This window comes from Jaculus jaculus, chromosome 7 (assembly GCF_020740685.1).
Source record: "Jaculus jaculus isolate mJacJac1 chromosome 7, mJacJac1.mat.Y.cur, whole genome shotgun sequence".
Taxonomy (NCBI): domain Eukaryota; kingdom Metazoa; phylum Chordata; class Mammalia; order Rodentia; family Dipodidae; genus Jaculus; species Jaculus jaculus.
The window spans coordinates 141,862,218-141,881,003 of NC_059108.1; the positions used below are offsets into that span (position 1 = coordinate 141,862,218).

Consider the following 18,786-nt stretch of genomic DNA (forward strand, 5'->3'; position numbering starts at 1 on the left):
AACCCTACCTCAAAAAACCAAAAAAGAAAAGAAGTGTATCACTGAAAGAGCCCCACATGCTCCTTCCATGACGACCTGTGCTACCACAGCCCCGGAATGACTGGGCCACATAACCATGGACTGGAATCCTGGAAACCATAAGCCAAAACAAACCTTTTCTCCCTCTGAGCTGATATGCTCAGGTAATTTGCTATAGCATCAGAAAGCTGTCTACACACAAGCCCACGCGCAGCAGTTGTTGACTTTGTGTGTGTGTGTGTGTGTGTGTGTGTGTGTGTGTGTGTGTGTGTGTGTGGTTTTTTGAGGTAGAGTTTCACTCTAGTCCAGGCTGACCTGGAATTCACTATGTAGTCTCAGGGTGGCCTTGAACTCACGGTGATCCTCCTACCTCTGCCTCCCGACTGCTGGAATTAAAGGCGTGTGCCACCACACCCGGCCAGTTGTTGACTCTTAAAGGACTCAGCAAGGAGTCTGAGCAGCTGGTACAAGGGTGGAGGACAGCCAAGGGCAAGTACAACAGGGCACCTTAGGTGCCACCTCCATGGTGCCGCATGGTATTGTGGAATTCCAATGCCAAGTCACAGGACTACTAAAAGAACACTCCAGCACCACCAAAACTACTTTCTATGGAGAGACGGAAGGCTCTGGCCCTAGCTCCTGTCATATGCTGCTCTCCCATCATGCCCTAGGCCCACTGCTTCTAACACTGTTTCCTTATCAAGAATCGCTCTGGAGGGCTGGAGAGATGGCTTAGCGGTTAAGCGCTTGCCTGTGAAGTCTAAGGACCCCGGTTCGAGGCTCGGTTCCCCAGATCCCACGTTAGCCAGATGCACAAGGGGGCGCACGCGTCTGGAGTTCGTTTGCAGAGGCTGGAAGCCCTGGCGTGCCCGTTCTCTCTCTGTCCCTCTATCTGTCTTTCTCTCTGTGTCTGTCACTCTCAAATAAATAAATAAATAAATAAGTAAAAAAGAAAATAAAAGAAGAATCGCTCTGGGGCTGGAGAGAGGGCTTAGCGGTTAAGCACTTGCCTGTGAAGCCCCCATCACACGTGGGTGGGTACTGGGATCAGACTCAGGCCATCAAGCTTGTGATGCAAGCACTTTGCCAAATGAGCCATATCCCCAGCCCATGAACTTAGACTGTCAGCCTACTGTCAGAATGACCGACCCAACGTGCCACCAACAACGGAAGCAATGCAGACACGCAGTGTGGGAGGCAGGGCAGCTGTGAGGCGGGCCAGTGTCTTCCTCTGGTGCAGAAGAGACCCTCATCTCTGATCGCCCTCAGGACTTGTGGCTATTTGTTCCTTTCCTGAGCACTATGGCGTGGGAAAAGCAGTGGGGGGCTCTGTCTGGAGGAGACAGGAACTGATGGTGCTAATCTTTTGGGGAGGCTGATTAATTGCCATTTACCCACTCAACCTCCAAAAGGGGGATGAGTTTATTATTCAATTTAATTGCTAAAAAGCCCCATCCTGTTCTCTCTCCCTCTAGGGGGAGCTCAAGGACTTTCTCCACACCTCGTTTCTCCTGGAGGAAGATTGGAATGGCATCCTCAAGGACAGGTAATGGGAATGCACTCCAGTCAGTCAGTCAGTCAGTCAGTCCGTCTGTCTGCCCCTTTCTGTTAGAAATATCAGGTTATGGGATGTCTTCTCTTCAAATGCAAAGCCTCGTGGAAGTGGGCCCCTTGCCTCTGACTGAAGTCATAGTTTGGACCACTGTTATTATTTATTCATTTATTTTGCTTTAACATTAATCCATTGCCAAAGTGGGGGGTTTTGTACACATCCCACCTTTCTGGATCCCATCACTAAAAAACACCCGGCACCACAACCTGCAGAATGGGAATGCAAGCTCTGCACCCCACCCCAGGGGCTCTGGGTCACCAAGTCTGCACTGCTGCTGTTCTTAGAGGAGCAGGAGACAAGTGGGTGGTTCCTATATCCATGTGACTATCACTGTGAGAAAGCCAAGGCAGGCTCCGCAGGAAGCATGGCTCAGGGTGCCAGTGAAGACATGTTTCTCGACAGAAAGCCATGTATGCAAATAAGGCACACCTGCATCTCAGGAATAGACGCAGAAACAAAACCCCACTTCACCAATCTGCGAGACCAGCCTGGTCCCCAGTGACGTCTCGGGTGGCACAAAGGCACAGACCACACAGCTTCTGGTATTCTTCACGTCTGGACTATGACACCAGCACCAGACCAACTGACCAACTGAACCCTGGGCAAGAGACAAGCAACTGCAGCAGCGCCGCTGAGGCTCAGGGGGACACTGGGCAGTGTGGCTACGGGCTCCACCGAGTCACGGGGCTAGTGAGTGATGAAGGTGCAGCTAGACTTACATCTCCTGATCTTTACCCTAGGACCCAGACACAGCCCCAGTTGATTTCCTGCTTGCCCCTAAGGCACCCAGACATCTGTTTGGATTCCTGTGCATACAGTCCCTCTTGCCTCTCCCTACTTACGGAAGGCAGTCGGTCGATGGAACAGAGAAGTGAAGGCTGCAGAGAATTCTGGAAACAGGTTCTTACCCACTGGTGCACAAAAGAACCACCATGAAGCTTCTTCAATGGGCATTGCCTCCCCTGCCAATAAGTTCTAGAAAGAGCCCCTAGTCATGACTCCTGACTTTATTCCAGATATAAGGCTGGTCACTCCAGTTGCTAAGCAACAAAACTGAGGCCAGCCAGCCTGCCTTCTTTTCTCTTGCCTACTGTCTTCCACCAAGAGTGTTAATGAACGTAAGACTTAGGGAAGACATGGCCAGGGGGCCCAAGTGATCTGTACAGCAAAGCCTCTGTTGCCAAGCTGGCTGTCCTGAGACACACAAGAGTCCCTGGCTTTGTACAGACAAGCCAGGAGTTCACTACCACGGCAGGTCAGGCAATTTAGACCTATTAGGGATGCTTGTTCAATATGCAAAATGTAACGCAGCGAGCTTGCTGAGGCAGCACTTTGAAAAGTTAATTAAATGCCAGGTTTCCTTTCAAGAGCTCCTCCATCACCTGCTGGCTGCACTGGCCATTCTGCAGAGGAAAGCTTCACTGGGACCACAGAAAAGCGTCTCATGCCCTCCCATTTTGCAGACTGACAAAAGTGAGGCACACCGGCTCCTCCCTCCTAGTAGTGATCAGCCCAGCTGGCCAGCAACGTCTGGTGCAAGCTGCCCCTTTCCGAGACGTCAAAAAGCTAAACGTGGGTTTATTGGGTAGCAGTATTTAAGGGACACATTTCTATGTCACCTTCATTTCAAGTCTAGCCCTCCACTCAGCACTCAACCAGACCCCTCCTTCCCAGCTTCACGAAGCCACTCATAATTCTCCACGCGCCAGCCAGCACTTCCCCAACAAACCTGCACAGCAAGGCAGTGCCTAAGGAGAACAGGAGCTGGCATTTACTGGGGTTACCAGGCACCAAGAACTAACATGATATTATTTCTATGGTACTGTAATGGATAGCATTATACACGATGCTTGCCAATGGCCCGTCATCACGCCATTACTCACTAGTTCTACAAATGGGGAGACAGGAGAGGGAAAGGAACTTGCCTAAGGCAAGTCCACCAAGAAAGCAGTAAGCACGAATACCAGCTGGGCAGTCTGACCCCAAAGCCCTGCTTTTAAACCCTGCCTGACCAGACAGACGTGCCCCTTCCATAGACTCCGCTGTAGTTCAATGTTTGCCATGACAAGGACATGCTTTCAACTTACAGAAGGGCTACAGCTTTGTCAGGCCTCACAATATGGTAGCTTAATTGTTTTGCATTTTATATATTTATTTATATAAATGCATTACGGCACATACACACATACATAGATCCTATCTGGCTAAGTTGCCTTCCCTTTCATATTCCCTCCCCTTTGTATTTTTTTTGGTCAAGTACAACTCCTTTCTTAAACATACAAAGACCACAGTGACATTCATTCAGTCAGTCAGCCGAGGACAAGCTTTGTCCTATTGGTAACTGTGACTACAGCCACAGGGGGCCTGGTAGTCTCCCCATCCTTTCATTCCAAGGCTCAATGGAAAGGTGTGCTGTGAGGTGAAAAGAACCCTCCTTTGGCCTCTGACTGTGCAGTCCGTGTTCGCTGTTCCCTGGGGCATCAAGGGCCAAGTCTGGCCCCTGGGATCAAAAATCCACATAAAAAGAGCCACATCTGGAGGATCCCGGAGTGTTCATGACTGCAATCGCAGAGACCCTGCCAACCTCTGGGGAGAGGAGGCCCTGAAGTGACCAGGGTTCCTCTGCCCCAGCAAGCCTCACAGGCTCCTATGTGAAGGCTGAAGGCAGCCCTACCGCAGCATCACCTTGGCTCAAATGCCTCATGGATCGCTGCCGAGACCTAAATGCAGATAAAGTACCATGGCTCAGAGGACAGCCAGAGTGCTATCTTTATGCAGTATGACAATGTTCAGCAGTTAATTAGACACCGTTAACCTATTTTAGCAGGGGGACATAACTGGGATGAATGGGGGAGTGTCCTTGAAGCCTCTTAGTATCCGTGGCACATACTGGACCCTGGACTCACCTCCCCGCTGGAAGACAGAACTGGCTTCACAAAGACCCAAGCCCCGCCTGGCCCTAGGCACGGCCTCCCATTACCTGTCCCGCATAGACCACGGCCTCTGCCCCAGGGAGGTCACTGGGTAACAAATACAACTTGCTGCAGGTGAAAGAACTCCAAAGCCACAGAAAGGTGTGCACATGGCTCCAATGCAAGAGCAAGTGCTCCAGCCAGGGGCAAAGTTCATGGGGGAAGACCAGCAAGGGAGTGGCAGGAACAGGGCACTGACTGGAGCTCCACCACAATGGACAAGTGCGCCGCGGCCCTCTGGAGGGAAGAAATCAAAATGCCATCTTCCTGCAAAGTTTTCTATCCTCACAACTTCAAAATGTCTGATAAAAACCTCACAAATGCCGCTGAACCTCACTGAGGTAAGTTTTACTCAGGACTGAATGAGAACAAGTTTCTCTTAGACCCTGTCACTAATAGGTCCAAAACCAAGGCCTGGCTTGGTGTGGCCCAGCAAAAATCAGAGTCCAGAGTGCCCACCATTACCCAATGGAACCACTGCAATGAAAATCTAGGGAAAGGAAAACTCTGCCATTATAAACATGGCCACACTGTTCACTCACAAGCAAGCGATAAACTGGACACTTGAAGTTCCTTTGCTCTCTGCTGTACCCATACCTAAAATTCTGGTGAAAAGCCAGATCTTTCTCATGAACTGAACTCAGTTCTCCTTGGCCAGCAGGTTTCTCCTCATTACAATCTCTTCTAAAGTGTTACCGGGGGACTGTGTTGGGAATTCAGGAAAGGCCTTAAACTCCAAACTATGAGTTCGTGTTTGTATTCAACCAAAGAACTATGCAAACCAAACTGAGAAGGATAATTATTAAATTATTGTATTTATTTAGGGAAGTAGAAAACCAAGGGAAAGGAAATGGATACCCCAGGCAGTCTGAGAGCCCATGTGATGGGCCCAGAAGAAACATGAAGAGAGTTATAGAGAGAAAAGGTGGCACAGAGGGCTCTGCCATGTGGAGGGCAGGAGAAGGTCCAGGGAGGTCTGAGGTTCAGGAGGCTGAGGGGAGGGGAGGATTACAGGACCTGGAGGTTCAGCAGTGATGAGTGGGTAGCCAAGAGAATCCTCGCCCCTGGGAAGGGTCCATTCATAATTTTATTGTGGTAGGTTTCACCTTTAGGCTCAGGGGAGCCAGAGTGAGGGCTGACTGGTCTAGGCTATGGGCTGTCTCATGAAGAGGCCAACCACAATGTCAGGATCAGGTTTAAATTGTAGGAGGGGGACCTGGACCTCAGGGAGGGACTCAAGTTAGGAGGAACCAGATTCTTCCCTGGCAAAGTAAAGATTGCAAAGAAAGACCCAAAGACTCCTGCTTTTTTACTACCAGGTGCCCAGTCACCCTAACTTCCTAAAAAGCAGAAGTGCCTTCTGTCTTTCTCCCAGTTCCTCATTCTTGCCATTCATGTGTTTAGTGTCAGTACAGATGAGTATGTATTGTATTTTCTCACTTCTTTTAAAGGCAAACAAGAATTTTCTAGTATCCAAATTTTGGCACTGTGTGGTTCTAAGTCACATTAGATTCTACTTGGCTTCTGCCAGCACAGTTCTTCATAAAGGAACTCGTAGAAAGATGAAAACACATGTTCTCGTCCTTCCTCTGGACTGTCGTTGCCAAGCCCAGTCCTCTTGAGGAGAGTGCATTTCAAGGTAATTCCTGGATGAAGCCTGCGCCCTGCTGGGAAGATTAAAAATAGCATCTGTGTTTAGTGTAATTCCTAAGAGCATTTAACAGGAAGAAAATGAACGTGAAGCGTACACAAAGTTTTTGTAACTAAAACCCAGTGATGGGACAATACAAAATGTGTGCCTATGTCTGCTACCAGGGCAAAGTGGCAGAGTTTAATGGACAGCTCAAATGGGCATTATGTTACCCAGGAAACCTTTATGGGATTGCTAATTATCTACTAGAACAAGTGAGAGGTGTTGGAAATTGGAGAGAAGGCTTCTGCTCTGTATTTTGTAATTCAGTGGGAACACAAGAATATTACAGAAATAACCCTAACACTTCCATGAACTCACATCACGGGCCCTGAAACCTAGGTCCTTCATCATCCGCACTGTGCAATCGCTAGGAGTGGACATGGAGACTCATGGCACCCAAAGAAAGGCCCCCAAACTGGGGGGACGCAGAGCTAGAACTGGAAGATGCTGTTCACACACCATCTCTGTTTGTTCTGCTCGCTCTACTAAGCTCCCAACTTCACCCGACAGAGAGAGACTAGTGTAAACAAAATGTCATGGGACCATGAAAGTCGGAACTAACCATTCCAGTGGGGGGGGGGGGGGCGGTTCTGAGGCTTCCTGGAAGACTTGCCAAATGAGAGACTGACAGAAAATCCACAGGAAGGTTTTCCGGCTGGAAGAAATGACCTAAGCAAAGGTCAAAGGCACAAAGTGGCCTATTGTAGCCGGACAACAGCAGAAGATCTGGCATGGCTAAAACACAGGCAGGATGCAGGCTGAAAACAAGAGGTTGTCAGCGCTGGCAGGAGGGAGGAGCGGCTCTTGTAAGAGATAGGTTTTCCTGTGCTCGGCACACAGTAAGTCTATGGTGACTAATTTTCAATGGGCCTTTTCCTCCCCCTTCAAGCCAAATATCAAGGTAGATTTCTATGGATAACATTCAGTTCATTTTGTCCTCTGATGGGTAAGTGGAAGAGACCGTTATTCCTTCTGATAGGAGAAAGAGTGGGGGAGGGATGGAAACAGCTGAGGAGTGCCATAGGACAGTTTCCCACCTGCCATGTTCAAATGTCGCCTTCAGGAATTTTCTACAGATGTGTACTTTCTACATCTACTTTAGATTTTTTTTAAGAAAAGTCCCTACAGACAGACAGGCACACACACACACAGCCACTGTTAACTAACTTGGGTGAAAGTAGCCTGGGTCCACACACAAAATGCCTAACCAATTCACTAGGGCTGAAAGAACTCCAGGCACTGTGGGGGCCTCTGCTTCCTGTGCATATTTATACCCACACTCGCCCGAGCTAACTGCTGCTGCTGCTCAGATTAAAACTGCTTCCAGTTACTTCTCGGTAAAGGACTGCAAGGCTCGGAGGTAGGTGTGATGTTCACAGACGCATTTTATTTTTGAGAGCGTGAACCCATCAAAGGGAGAACAAGGAGATGGCATCTGTCGGAAGAATTTTAGCCAATGGCTGGGCTCTCTCATCATTCCCTCCTGGCTTCCAGCTGCTCACAGTGGAGACTGGCTGGCTCAGGGGACACAACTTTTTTTCCTTGAAAGTTTTTTTGTTCAGTAAGATTGCTTCATATGATCAACATCTCATTTCTGTGAGGGTCCCGGAGGAAAGCAGTAAAGACGATTTTATTCAAGCCGACTCGCTCCTGCACAAACAGTGCGGCGCATGGCCTTTTCATGAACTTGAGATGAATGTGTGCGCTCTCAAGGTTTGAGAACGGGCATGGCTGCAGAATGCGAGGCACATTCCATTATACTAATTAGCTGCATGACCTTGGGCAGCGGGGCAAGGTGACATGGAAGGGCCTCTTAATACTCTGCAATTCAGAGTCACTTCACCTTCGCAGGCCTTCTTTCTCCATCTCTAAACTGAGGAGGCCAAACTCCGCCAGGGCTCAGGCTCTGTCCCCAACCCTGCCTCCCTGGATGCTAGCCCCACCCCATCTGTTTCCTGGGAGTACCCTCCATACCCACAACCCTCAGGCAGCCCCTTCCTCTCAAGTGGTTCATCCATGCCCTGTAATCTCAATCAGGACAGTAGGATGTTTTTGTTTGGAGACACCCCCCCCCCACATCAATGTGGCAGGGAGAAAATGAACTAAAACAAAACAAAAATGAGGAGGGAGAGGAGAGGAAGGAAGCCCTCTTTTAGCCACAGTTACTTGAACAGGGGCTGGCTTAGCAGTTAAGGCACTTGTCTACGAAGCCCAAGGAACCAGGTATGATTCCCCAGCTCCCATGTAAGCCAGATATACAAAGTGGTGCATGTGTCTGGAGTTTGTAGTCCCTATGTGCCCATTTTCTTTCTCTATCTTCTTCTCTCTCAAATAAATAAAATAATGCTTTTTTTTAAAAAAAAAAAAAGTTACTTTAATAGTGCCCCACCCCCTTGTCAAAACCTGATGGAACTTTCTACCTGCATGGAGAAGTGTGTCTTCCCTGACACCTCTCCGAATCCACCTGCTACTAACACTTTCAGCTGTTTCTTTGTGCTTACCAGGATTCTTGCTTCCTTTCCCACCAAACAGCGAAGGAGAATGTCTGCTTCACCCTGCTGAACCCTCTACACCTTCAGCGCTGGGCAGCTCGGAAACTAGCTTTTGTTCTCTACGGTTCTCTACAGGAGGAAGGACTCAGCTCAGCCCAACGGCTCCAGGTCAGTCCACCCAGGTGTGCTCTGACACTGCCCACCTGTCTAGATTTAGAAAGCAACTAGAAGCTAGTGGTTTTCAGAGCAGGCTCTGAGCTCAGTGGATTCTGTGGTCTGAATGTGAACCCTTCCAAAACTCCTGCTGAAACATAGCCCACAGCACAACGGTATTGCGAGCTGCAGCCTTTAGGTGGTGATGAGGCCAGGACAGAGGGCTGCAGAAGACTCACTAGTCCTCTGCCCACTGCCATCACCATGTGCGCACACAGCAACAAGGCGACGTCTTGGAAGCACACTGCACCTTCCTCCAGACTCCGAACGGCTGGTGCCTCATGCTTCCCAGATCCAGAATCCTGGGAGAGAAGTCCCACGGCCTGGTCTGTTGTGCTCTGTCACAGCCCAGAAGCAGACTGCAGAGCTCAGTCCGACTAAACGGGTCTCACCATTCCCAGCTGTGTGTTCTTGGGCATGTCACTTAAACTGTGAAATCAATGAAAATACCACAGCCTACTCTAGAAGGTTGTTCTAAGAACCAATGTGTTAATTCAGGCGAAGCATTCAGCCCAGTACACTCATGCATCACCTAATGGCGGAGACAGGCTGAGAAATGCATCATTACACAATTCTGTCTTTGTGTGACCACTGTTAAGAGTACCTAACAGACTAAGCCAGCTATGATGTCACTTGGCAATATAATTCTATGAGGCCACTGTGGCATACGAAGTCTGCCATTGACTGGCACATCATTTCTGCAGTGCCTAACTATACTTGGTGCGCAGGAAGTCCTCCATGGATAGGAGCAGACGCTGCCACCATCACATTAATGACACTATCCCAGCCCAGAACGGAGGGCCCAGGCTGCCACTCCTGACTGGGGATGTGGCCTCTCTTCTAGTCCCGTAAGGGATCCTCAGCCCACTGGTGGGTGCTGGCTGGTGGGTGCACATGAGCTAGCTACTTCTTGCCTTTTGCCCCAAGGGAGAGAGCGCCCCCTGGCTTCCACACACTCCTGCCTCCCTCATCTGCACTTGCACGGGCTCTCAGCAGCCTGCCCTTGCCACCCACAGACTCACGTCTCCATAAACGTCCTGCCCAGCCTGCTGGCCTTACCACCAGCTGGCCACCACCTTCTAAACAAATGAACTTGACCTCCATGTTTCACAGTTGGTACTCCTCCCACGTTCCTACCTTCTGCTTTGTTCCCTCTGCCTCTTCCTTTTATTCCTGTCTCGGGTGTGAGAGCTTGTTTGTGCTGTGCGAGCACGCGTGTGTGAGCGCGTGTGTGCACGTACACGACTGTATGTGGGGTCCAGAGGCTGCCATCGGTGATCCTCCTCACTCTCTCAGTCCTGTTTTCTGAGACAAGTTCTCTCCCTGAACCCGGAGGTCACTGATTCAACTAGACTAGCTAGCCAGCAGGTGTCAGGGATCCTCCCGCCCCCACCCCCAGTGCTGGGGTCAGACGTATGTGCTGTCCTGCCCAGATGTTATCTGGCTACTAGAAGTCTGATCTTCGGCCCTCATGCTTGGGGCAGTAGACACTTTACTGACTGAGCCATGTCCCAGCCCTGAAAAACGCTTTTGTTCTGGCTTTTAAATATGTTCTAAAGGACTCTCCTCCTCTAGAACACTTCAAGACATAGGTGAAATTATTTCTGTGCTACATGGTACACCTAATCCTCCATGTCATGTGATGTATGTGTTTCTCCAAGATAATCTTATTATGTAGCCCAGACTAGTTTAGAACTCACTATGTAGTCCAAGGAGGCCTCAACCTCACAATCTTCCTCCTTAGTGTTGAGGTCACAAGTGTGTGTCTCCACGCCCAACTTCAGGACAGTCTCCGTAACTACAGAACCAGCTTGATAGATGAGCCTGGTACCTACCCAAAGGCCATCTCTCCTTCCTTGATTTAAACCCTAACTCTGTTTTGGGTGATGCTGAGTCCAGCTAAAAACATTCCATTCTACACCTCTTGCATCAGGGGAAGGGAATATATACCACATTTCAGCAAGAGAGAAATAAATAAACTTAATTATGTATGCACATAAAATTCAGAAATGTGACTCAAGGAGATGGTTAGAATTTGAGGTACATAATATCTTATAAAAGGATAGAGGAGGAAGAGAATCACATCTGGGAGTAAGAAAAGTGGCATTTAGGAAAAACAACTGGGCTCTTAGGAGAAGTGCTGAGAGAGCTGAGAGCAACTGAGAACTTCTGCTTAGATGACTTCCCGTCCAGACGCGACTTTCTTATCTCTGTAATAAATCCGTCAAGAAGCAAACTCTTGCTAAGAAATAGTCTTGAGACTGAGGAGATGGCTCAATGGTTAAGGCACTTGCTTGAAAAGCCTGATGGCCTGGGTTCAATTCCCTAGGGCTCTAGTAAATCCAGATGAGCAAAGTGGCACGTGTGTCTGGAGTTCATTTGTAGTGGTAAGAGGCCCTGGTGTACCCATAGTCTCATTTGCTCCCTTGCAAATCAATCAATAAAATTATAAATAAAAAAAGACAGGGGGGCTGGAGGGATGGCTTAGCGGTTAAGGCTTTTGCCTGCAAAGCCAAAGGACCCAGGTTCGATTCCCCAGGACCCATGTTAGCCAGATGCATAAGAGGGTGTATGTGTCTGGAGTTCATTTGCAGTGGCTGGAGGCCCTGGCACATCCATTCTCTCTCTCTCTCTCCCTCTTTCTCTGTCAAATAAATAAATAAGTAAGAATAAATATTTTAAAAAACCAGACGGGGTGTGGTGGAGCATGCCTTTAGTCCCAGCTCTGGGAAGACAGATGTAGGAGGATCGTTGTGTGAGGCCAACCTGGCACTGCACAGTGAGTTCAGTGTCAGCCCGAGCTAGAGAGAGACCCTACCTCAAAGAAACTGACAGAGTCCGTCAGCCTCACCTCATGCAGTTCTGACACAGCTGTGGCAGCCCTTCCACGGCCCTGGGGTCTGAGCACGACAAAACTACACACCCGGGATGCCAGGTGGCGCGATGTTAGAGCTCTGTTTCTGCTGGCACTGTGGAGCTGCCAGGTCCTCCCTGGCCCTCCCATTTGAAACAAACACCATTCTGGCTATGCCTCTGTGAATGGGGTTCTGTTGCTTCTAATAAATATTCCCCCAACTCCAACATTCACCCAGTGGCAGATGTGAGCCCCTGTGCTACCCCTGGGGCCTGAGATGACTCAGTGAAAACTAAGCTGATAAGGCAGAGCCAAGGGTGCTCTGCGGCCGTTTGTCTCTCCGGAGCTCAGCAGCACACTCACTGCCTTTCCCTGTCCCTTTCCTTTAAACATCCTCCTCTACTGACAAGAGGCTCAAATCTCAATTTTCTTGAACTTCCCACCTTCAAGACATGGGTATGTGGATTTATTACCCAGAATCAAAACATCTTATGGATGCAAAAAGAACCCTATAATCCATTAGGCCTGTCCAGCCTGTGGCCTGCAGGACCATGCAGGCAAGAGCAGCTATGAATACGGCCTAGCACAAAATTTTAGGCCCCTTTTTACATTATGAGATTTTTCTTTCTTTTTCTTTTTCGGCATCTCAGCTGCACAGCTCTCAAGTGCGAACTTCGTATATGACAACAGGGAGCCAAAGAGTGAGTGTGATGTGACCTGGTGTCACATGGTGAGGAAAGGCAGAGCAGAGCCCAGCACAAGTCTGACATCCACTACAGGCACAGAAATGGGAGAAGCGCCGGGCGTGGTGGCGCACGCCTTTAATCCCAGCACTCGGGAGGCAGGGGTAGGAGGATCGCTGTGAGTTCAAGGCCACCCTGAGAATACATAGTGAATTCCAGGTCAGCCTAGGCTAGAGAGAGCGAGACCCTACCTCGAAAAACCAAAAAGAAATGGGAGTCGCTAGCAAAGGAGGGTGGCCAGTAAGGACTTCAGGACGCAGCCGCGGGCTTGTACACTCTAGTACTCTACTGTGCCCTCCGCCTGGCATTCAAGCCACATGGTCGCCACAACCAGAGGTAGGGGTTGCCAGGGCCCCAGTGTCTACTGCCTGGCTCGTGAACTGGCTGCCGGTGAACGGATCCAGTTCTTGGAGGGCACTGTGGGTTTGGAAGGGACAGTTGTTCCCAATGCCTAATTGAACTTAATGACTGGCCTAATTAAACCCGTTAATGGCAGGGCTGGCAGGGCCTTGGCTCAGAGGCTGCATCCCTCTCAGCCTTACCTTCCCCTGGTGCACCAGCGGCTGGCAGGAGCTCAGCTCTGTGGATGACAGGCTCACAGAGCTCAGAGAGGCTCAGGCCATGTCTGCCCATCTTGCCTGTCAAAAAGGCCCTGAAATACCTGCTGAAGCTCCATCATGGGCAAGGCTCAAACATGAGTCCTTAGGCTTCACAGGCAAGCCCTTAAGTGCTAAGTCATCTCTCCAGTCCAAAACCATTGTTTTAACAAAAGGAATCTATGAGGATGTTCAGAACAAGTTCCTTAGCAGGGGTGGTGGTTTGATTCAGGTGTCCCTCGTAAACTTAGCTGTTTTGAATGCTAGGTCCCCAGCTGATGGCAATTTGGAAATTAACACCTCCTGGAGGCAGTGATGGTTGGGGGTGGGCGGGCTTATGGGTATTATAGGCACTTTCCCCTTGCCAGTGTTTGGCCCACTCTCCTGTTGGCCATCGGATGTTGGCCAGGAGGTGATGTCCACCCTCTGCTCATGTCATCATAGTCCCCTGCCATCATGGAGTCTATAAGCCAAAATAAACCTTTTTTTCCCCACAAGCTGCTCTTGGTTGGGTGACTTCTGCCAGCAATGCGAGCCTGACTGCAGCAGCAGGGGCGGGGTCACCGAGGCCCCCACCAGCTTTTATGAGGACACGAGAAGTGACGGAACAGGACACTGGCTTGAATTCTCTAGATGACCTAAGTTCTATGGGTAGTCCAGAGAAATGAGGACTACTCCTCAGGAGATTCTGCCACCGTCTGGATCCTCTCTGATCACCAGCTCTAAAATCCTCCCTTCAGCTCCAAGAAAGATCAGCTGCAGTAACAAGTCAGTCTCGTTTTGGTTTTGTTTGTTTGTTTGGGGCAAAACTAGACATTATAAAGGGCCAAGGCCTATGCTAACAACCCATTCTAGAAGTACAGCTGGATTTTAATTACAACAAAAATCAGGGGCAGTTTAAGAAAAGCTAAAGGATGGAGAGGAAGCCAGCAGCAGGCTGGGGAGGCAAGGGTTGTCACCTTACTCGGGCAGTGCTCGGACTGGGTCCTCCAGGCCGATTCATAGGCACGGGACAAGGACCTGCAGACTGAGGTCCTCAGAAATGCCACGCCTGTGGAACCCCAACTGTGCTCTCCCTGGCACACATGCAAGGCAACAAGCCCAGCTCAGACCACTGTTCTCTCCTTGCCATGTCCCTTGGGCATATAAAGACAGAGGTGACCAGGGTCACTTGGCAGGAAGACCACGCCACACGTCACAGCAGCAGATGAAGTGGAGGCGTGAGAAAGAGCAATGTGCACGCCACACCTCCTTCCCCGTCTACAGGATCCCGGTGTTCCGCGTGCTGAGCCTTTGTGAAATGTCGAGGGTCACTTCATGGCTCATCCTTGGCATGCAAAAGTCCTGTACCTACTGTCATCTCACACTCACACTCACACTCCTGGAGCCAGGAAACTTCTACCTGATACTGAGAGTCATAAAGATCAGCAGTAGTCAGAGGAAATGTCATTCTGAAATGTACAGAAGGACATACAGGAGAAAACTGTTGCCATTTGTGTCAAGGTAGGAAGGAAGAGTATGTACACACACACACTTCCATTAACAGTGGCTGCCTCCAGCATGGGAAGCAGGAAAGGGAAGATCTCCATTCCACAGCCTGCCCTTTTGCAATTTGTTATTTACATATGTTTCTTACTTATTTAAAGTGAACATAATTAAAAATCATCAACAGTTCTAACACCTGTGGCGACATGAAACAGGGCGTGGTGATGCGCACCTATGACCCACCTCTCAGGAGGACGAGGCAGTAGGAACACTGCATGATCTACATAGAATGAGACCCAGTCTCAAAAAAAATTAAAAATTAAATTAAAAAGGCATAAAGTTAATTCATACGGCCTCCATGTCCTCATCTCCCACTTTCTTTTGGAATATCTGGCTTCCCTGAACCTGGATACATTTCAGGTTTAAAATCAAACACTTTCCTCTACAAAAAGGTAGCATGTCATGCTGGCAAGGGACCAACCTGCAGAGCTAACAAGGAAGAATGTCTGCAGGCAGGGATGGGTGGGAAGGACAGCCCAGTCACGTGCTTCACAGGATGCTGTTCTGCCATTATCCATCACACTATCAGCTTCCAAATGAAATCTACCGAAAGGATATGAGTGCTTAAAGACAGGACCAAAGGAGTGTGATAGGTCCCACCTCGCCCCATTTCACTAGTTATTTCAATACGTAGTTTGGGTGGACTTTGGTACACCTCAGAGCCTACTGAGTTGTGCATGGTTTCCAGCAATTAACAATGCAAGTAGATTCTAAGTTTACAAAGTAATTGTGGAAGCCAGGTGTGGTGGCGCACACCTTTTAATCCCAGCACTCAGGAGGCAGAGGTAGGGGGATCACTGTGAGTTGAAGGCCTCCCTGAAACTACATAGTGAATTCCAGGTGAGCCTGAGCTACAGTGAAACCCTATCTCGGGGAAACTAATAATAATAATAATGATTGTTTGTTTCTGCACCTTGAGGGTTGAAGCTAAAGCCTGAGCTACATAGCCAGCCATTTTGTAACATTTGAGAAAAATGGAGACAGGGTTCTCACTAAAGTGTCCAGACTGGCCTTGAACTTACTCCTGCCTTAGCCTCCTGAGGGACTGGGGTTATAGACCTGTCTGTGCCCACAAGGCTGGGCTTAAGTATGACTTTTCTAAATTCATCAAAATGAAAAATTACCTAGCTCTTTCTCAATCATATTTCTGTCCAGGTTGAGAGAAAAACAAAAATTACTCTGGGCAGAAGGCTACACAGAAAAAAAATACAGACAGACAGACAGACAGACAGACATACGGTGTATGTTTAAAGGATATGATCTTGCCAGGCATGGCAGCACATGCCTTTAATCCCAGCACTCGGGAGGCAGAGGCAGGATTGCTGTGAGTTCAAGGCCACCCTGAGACTACAAAGTGAATTGCAGGTCAGCCTGAGCTCAAGTAAGACCCTACCTTGAAAAACCAAAATTTAAAAAAAAAAAAAAAGATATGACCTTGTTTGGTTCTAAAGCCATCTTAGAGTGTCCCAGGAGTTGCCTGCGGGAAAAGCATGTATACAAGACAAAACAAATGACAATTAAATTCAGACAGGTGTCCAATCAGGGAGCTCACATGAGCACCTCTGAAAATCATATGACCCGTGGGCATAACCACTGGAAGTGGGTACGCTGTTGTTAGCTATGGTCTTCCCTTCTCAACTATCTTTCAGGTAACAGCCCGACTGACCTCAACCAGCCTTGGGTGCCCATCATCTCATAAGTGTGTGACCTTGCTGAAGACCAGGTGTCGGCTCCCTTATGGTGCCCAGGGCTCCATCATGCCATGCCAGTCCTGATTTCCTTTTGTCTAAGACTAACATGCAGAAAATATGTTCTCAAGACTTCTATTTTGTTTGGTTTTTTTTTTTTTTGAAAACCAAATAAGAAAAATTGTATTTACTGATTAAAAAAAAAAAAAGTCAAAAGTTAAGTTGTTTCCTTCACTGGGACTCAGAGGCACATGGCCCCTTTTTATTACTGATGCTCTGTAAAAGAAAAAAGAAAGCCAAAATTCCCTTACTAATCAAAGAGGTACTACGTATGTACATGTGGCAAACATTACAGACCCAGAAGCAAACAAACAAGCAAACATCTCTTGCATCGTGACTGTTACTAGCCATTAGTAAAGCAAAGGAAGAGCAGTCACAGCTCCAAGGATGCTGCAAGGAAACAATCAAAATCAGAGAAAGAGGAAAGAGCAGGGCAACAGTCTCAATGGGACATCCAGACCAAAATGTCTCTGTGTGTTTACTGCACTATTCTTTTTTGTTGCTGTTTTTGGGGTTTTGTTGTTGTTGTTTTGTTTTTCTGAGATAGGGTCTCGCTCTAGCCCAGGCTGACCTGGAATTCACCATGTAGTCTCAGGGTGGCCTCGAACTCTTGGCGATCCTCCTCCCTCTGCTCCCAAGAGCGGGATTAACTGTGTGTGCCACCACACTCGGCACTTGTCATATTATTCTTACAACTTTTCTATAGGTTTGGAATTTTACAACATAAAAAGATTAGTGATGGGGAGGCAAGATTATAGGAAAAATTGTATTTCAGACAACCAGATAGTTGGTGAGACATTCTTTAGAGAAGAATTTCCATTAAGAAGTGAAAATTAAGCCAGGCGTGGTGGTGCACGCCTTTAATCCCAGCACTCAGGAGGCAGAGGGAGGAGGATCGCTGTGAGTTCGAGGCTACCCTGAGACTACAAAGTGAATTCCAGGTCAGCCTGGGCTAGAGTGAGACCCTACCTCGAAAAAACAAACAAAAAAAAAAGTGAGAATTCGAAAATCACTACCTGGTGACCTGAAATTAAATTATATTTAGGCAACTGTCACCAATGGAGGCTGTAATCATCGAAGGAAGGTTGATTGGGGTGACAGTCGGAGGGTTGCTCACAACCAACCCCACTTGGGTCACAGGCCTAACACTGGGCCCTGTGATGTGGTGAAACAGGATGCATATGGTGCCACACACAAGAACGCCTGCACCTAGGTGTCCTGTTGCTCTTTCGGGGTGATGGGAACATGGGTGGTGAGAAGTTCAGCACCACAGCCAGGAAGAAATGGCCAGGTCTGGAGCATGGACCGCTCCACAGGACGGCTCTTGCCACAACCCCTGAAGAAAATCAATGGCATGAGGGAAAAAAGGAGGTGGGTTACAGAATAAATTAGAGACTAAAGATAGACAGCAGGTAAATACAACATGTGGCCCTTGGTTTGTCCTTTTTACAGCCCAACTCTACAAAGACATATTTCTGACAATGAAAATAACTGAATATGATCTGGATATCAGATGATGTTAAGGGATCATTATTAATTCTGATAGGCATGATAACGGCATAATGGTTCATAAACAAAAACAGTCCTTACCAATTAAGAAAAACTGATCTCCAACAGGGAAGGAAGGAGGGAGGGACTCATGACATTCCTGATACATTGTGAAGCATCTCAGGTCATCCTGCACAGAGGAGGACAGGTCGTCTGCATCCACACAGACATCTTAAGACAAACTGTGTGCCCTTGCTGATATCTAACCCAACAATTCCCTGTCTTTCAAGCTGGTCTACATGGATGAGACTTTTCACAGGCTCAGATAACCAGCATCCAGTTTTGGCAGCACTATGCCTGGCCCACGGGGACAAGAGTAGGAAGGTGTTGCATCCTGGCACACCTGCATCCAAGGTGCAGTGCGTGGCACACGATGGGAGGGCCCAGCCAGCCCGCGCCACCTTCCTAACAAACAGGTAGGCGGGGATGGACGGCTTGTAAGAGAGTGTGTGTTTACGGCTGCACTTACAGATCCAGGAGCCCTCCAGCCCCGTCAGGTTTTGCCTTTCACACTTTGGTAGCCTAATAAGAATTAACTACTCGCTGCTAACAAGGTAAAGGACTGATATGGCAATGACACAGAGGGAGAGGACAGAAGTCCTTTAGTATTCCTGGAACATTTATGCCATTAAAAGAGAGAGAGAGGAAGAGAGATGAGGAGGAGGGAAGGGGGTAACCTCGGGACCAGCATACAGCAGTTCTCCCGCCATCTTGATGTCCTTGACACGTGCAGATGGTGTAGAAGTGACTGG

The 18,786-nt window shown here is 48.6% G+C and overlaps 1 protein-coding gene across 1 annotated transcript in view; it reads right to left on the reverse strand.

Moving 5' to 3' along the window:
- The window catches only part of Ift43 (intraflagellar transport 43), an 89,373-nt gene that overhangs the window by 28,817 nt on the left and 41,770 nt on the right, over positions 1-18,786 (reverse strand). The window lies entirely within an intron of this gene.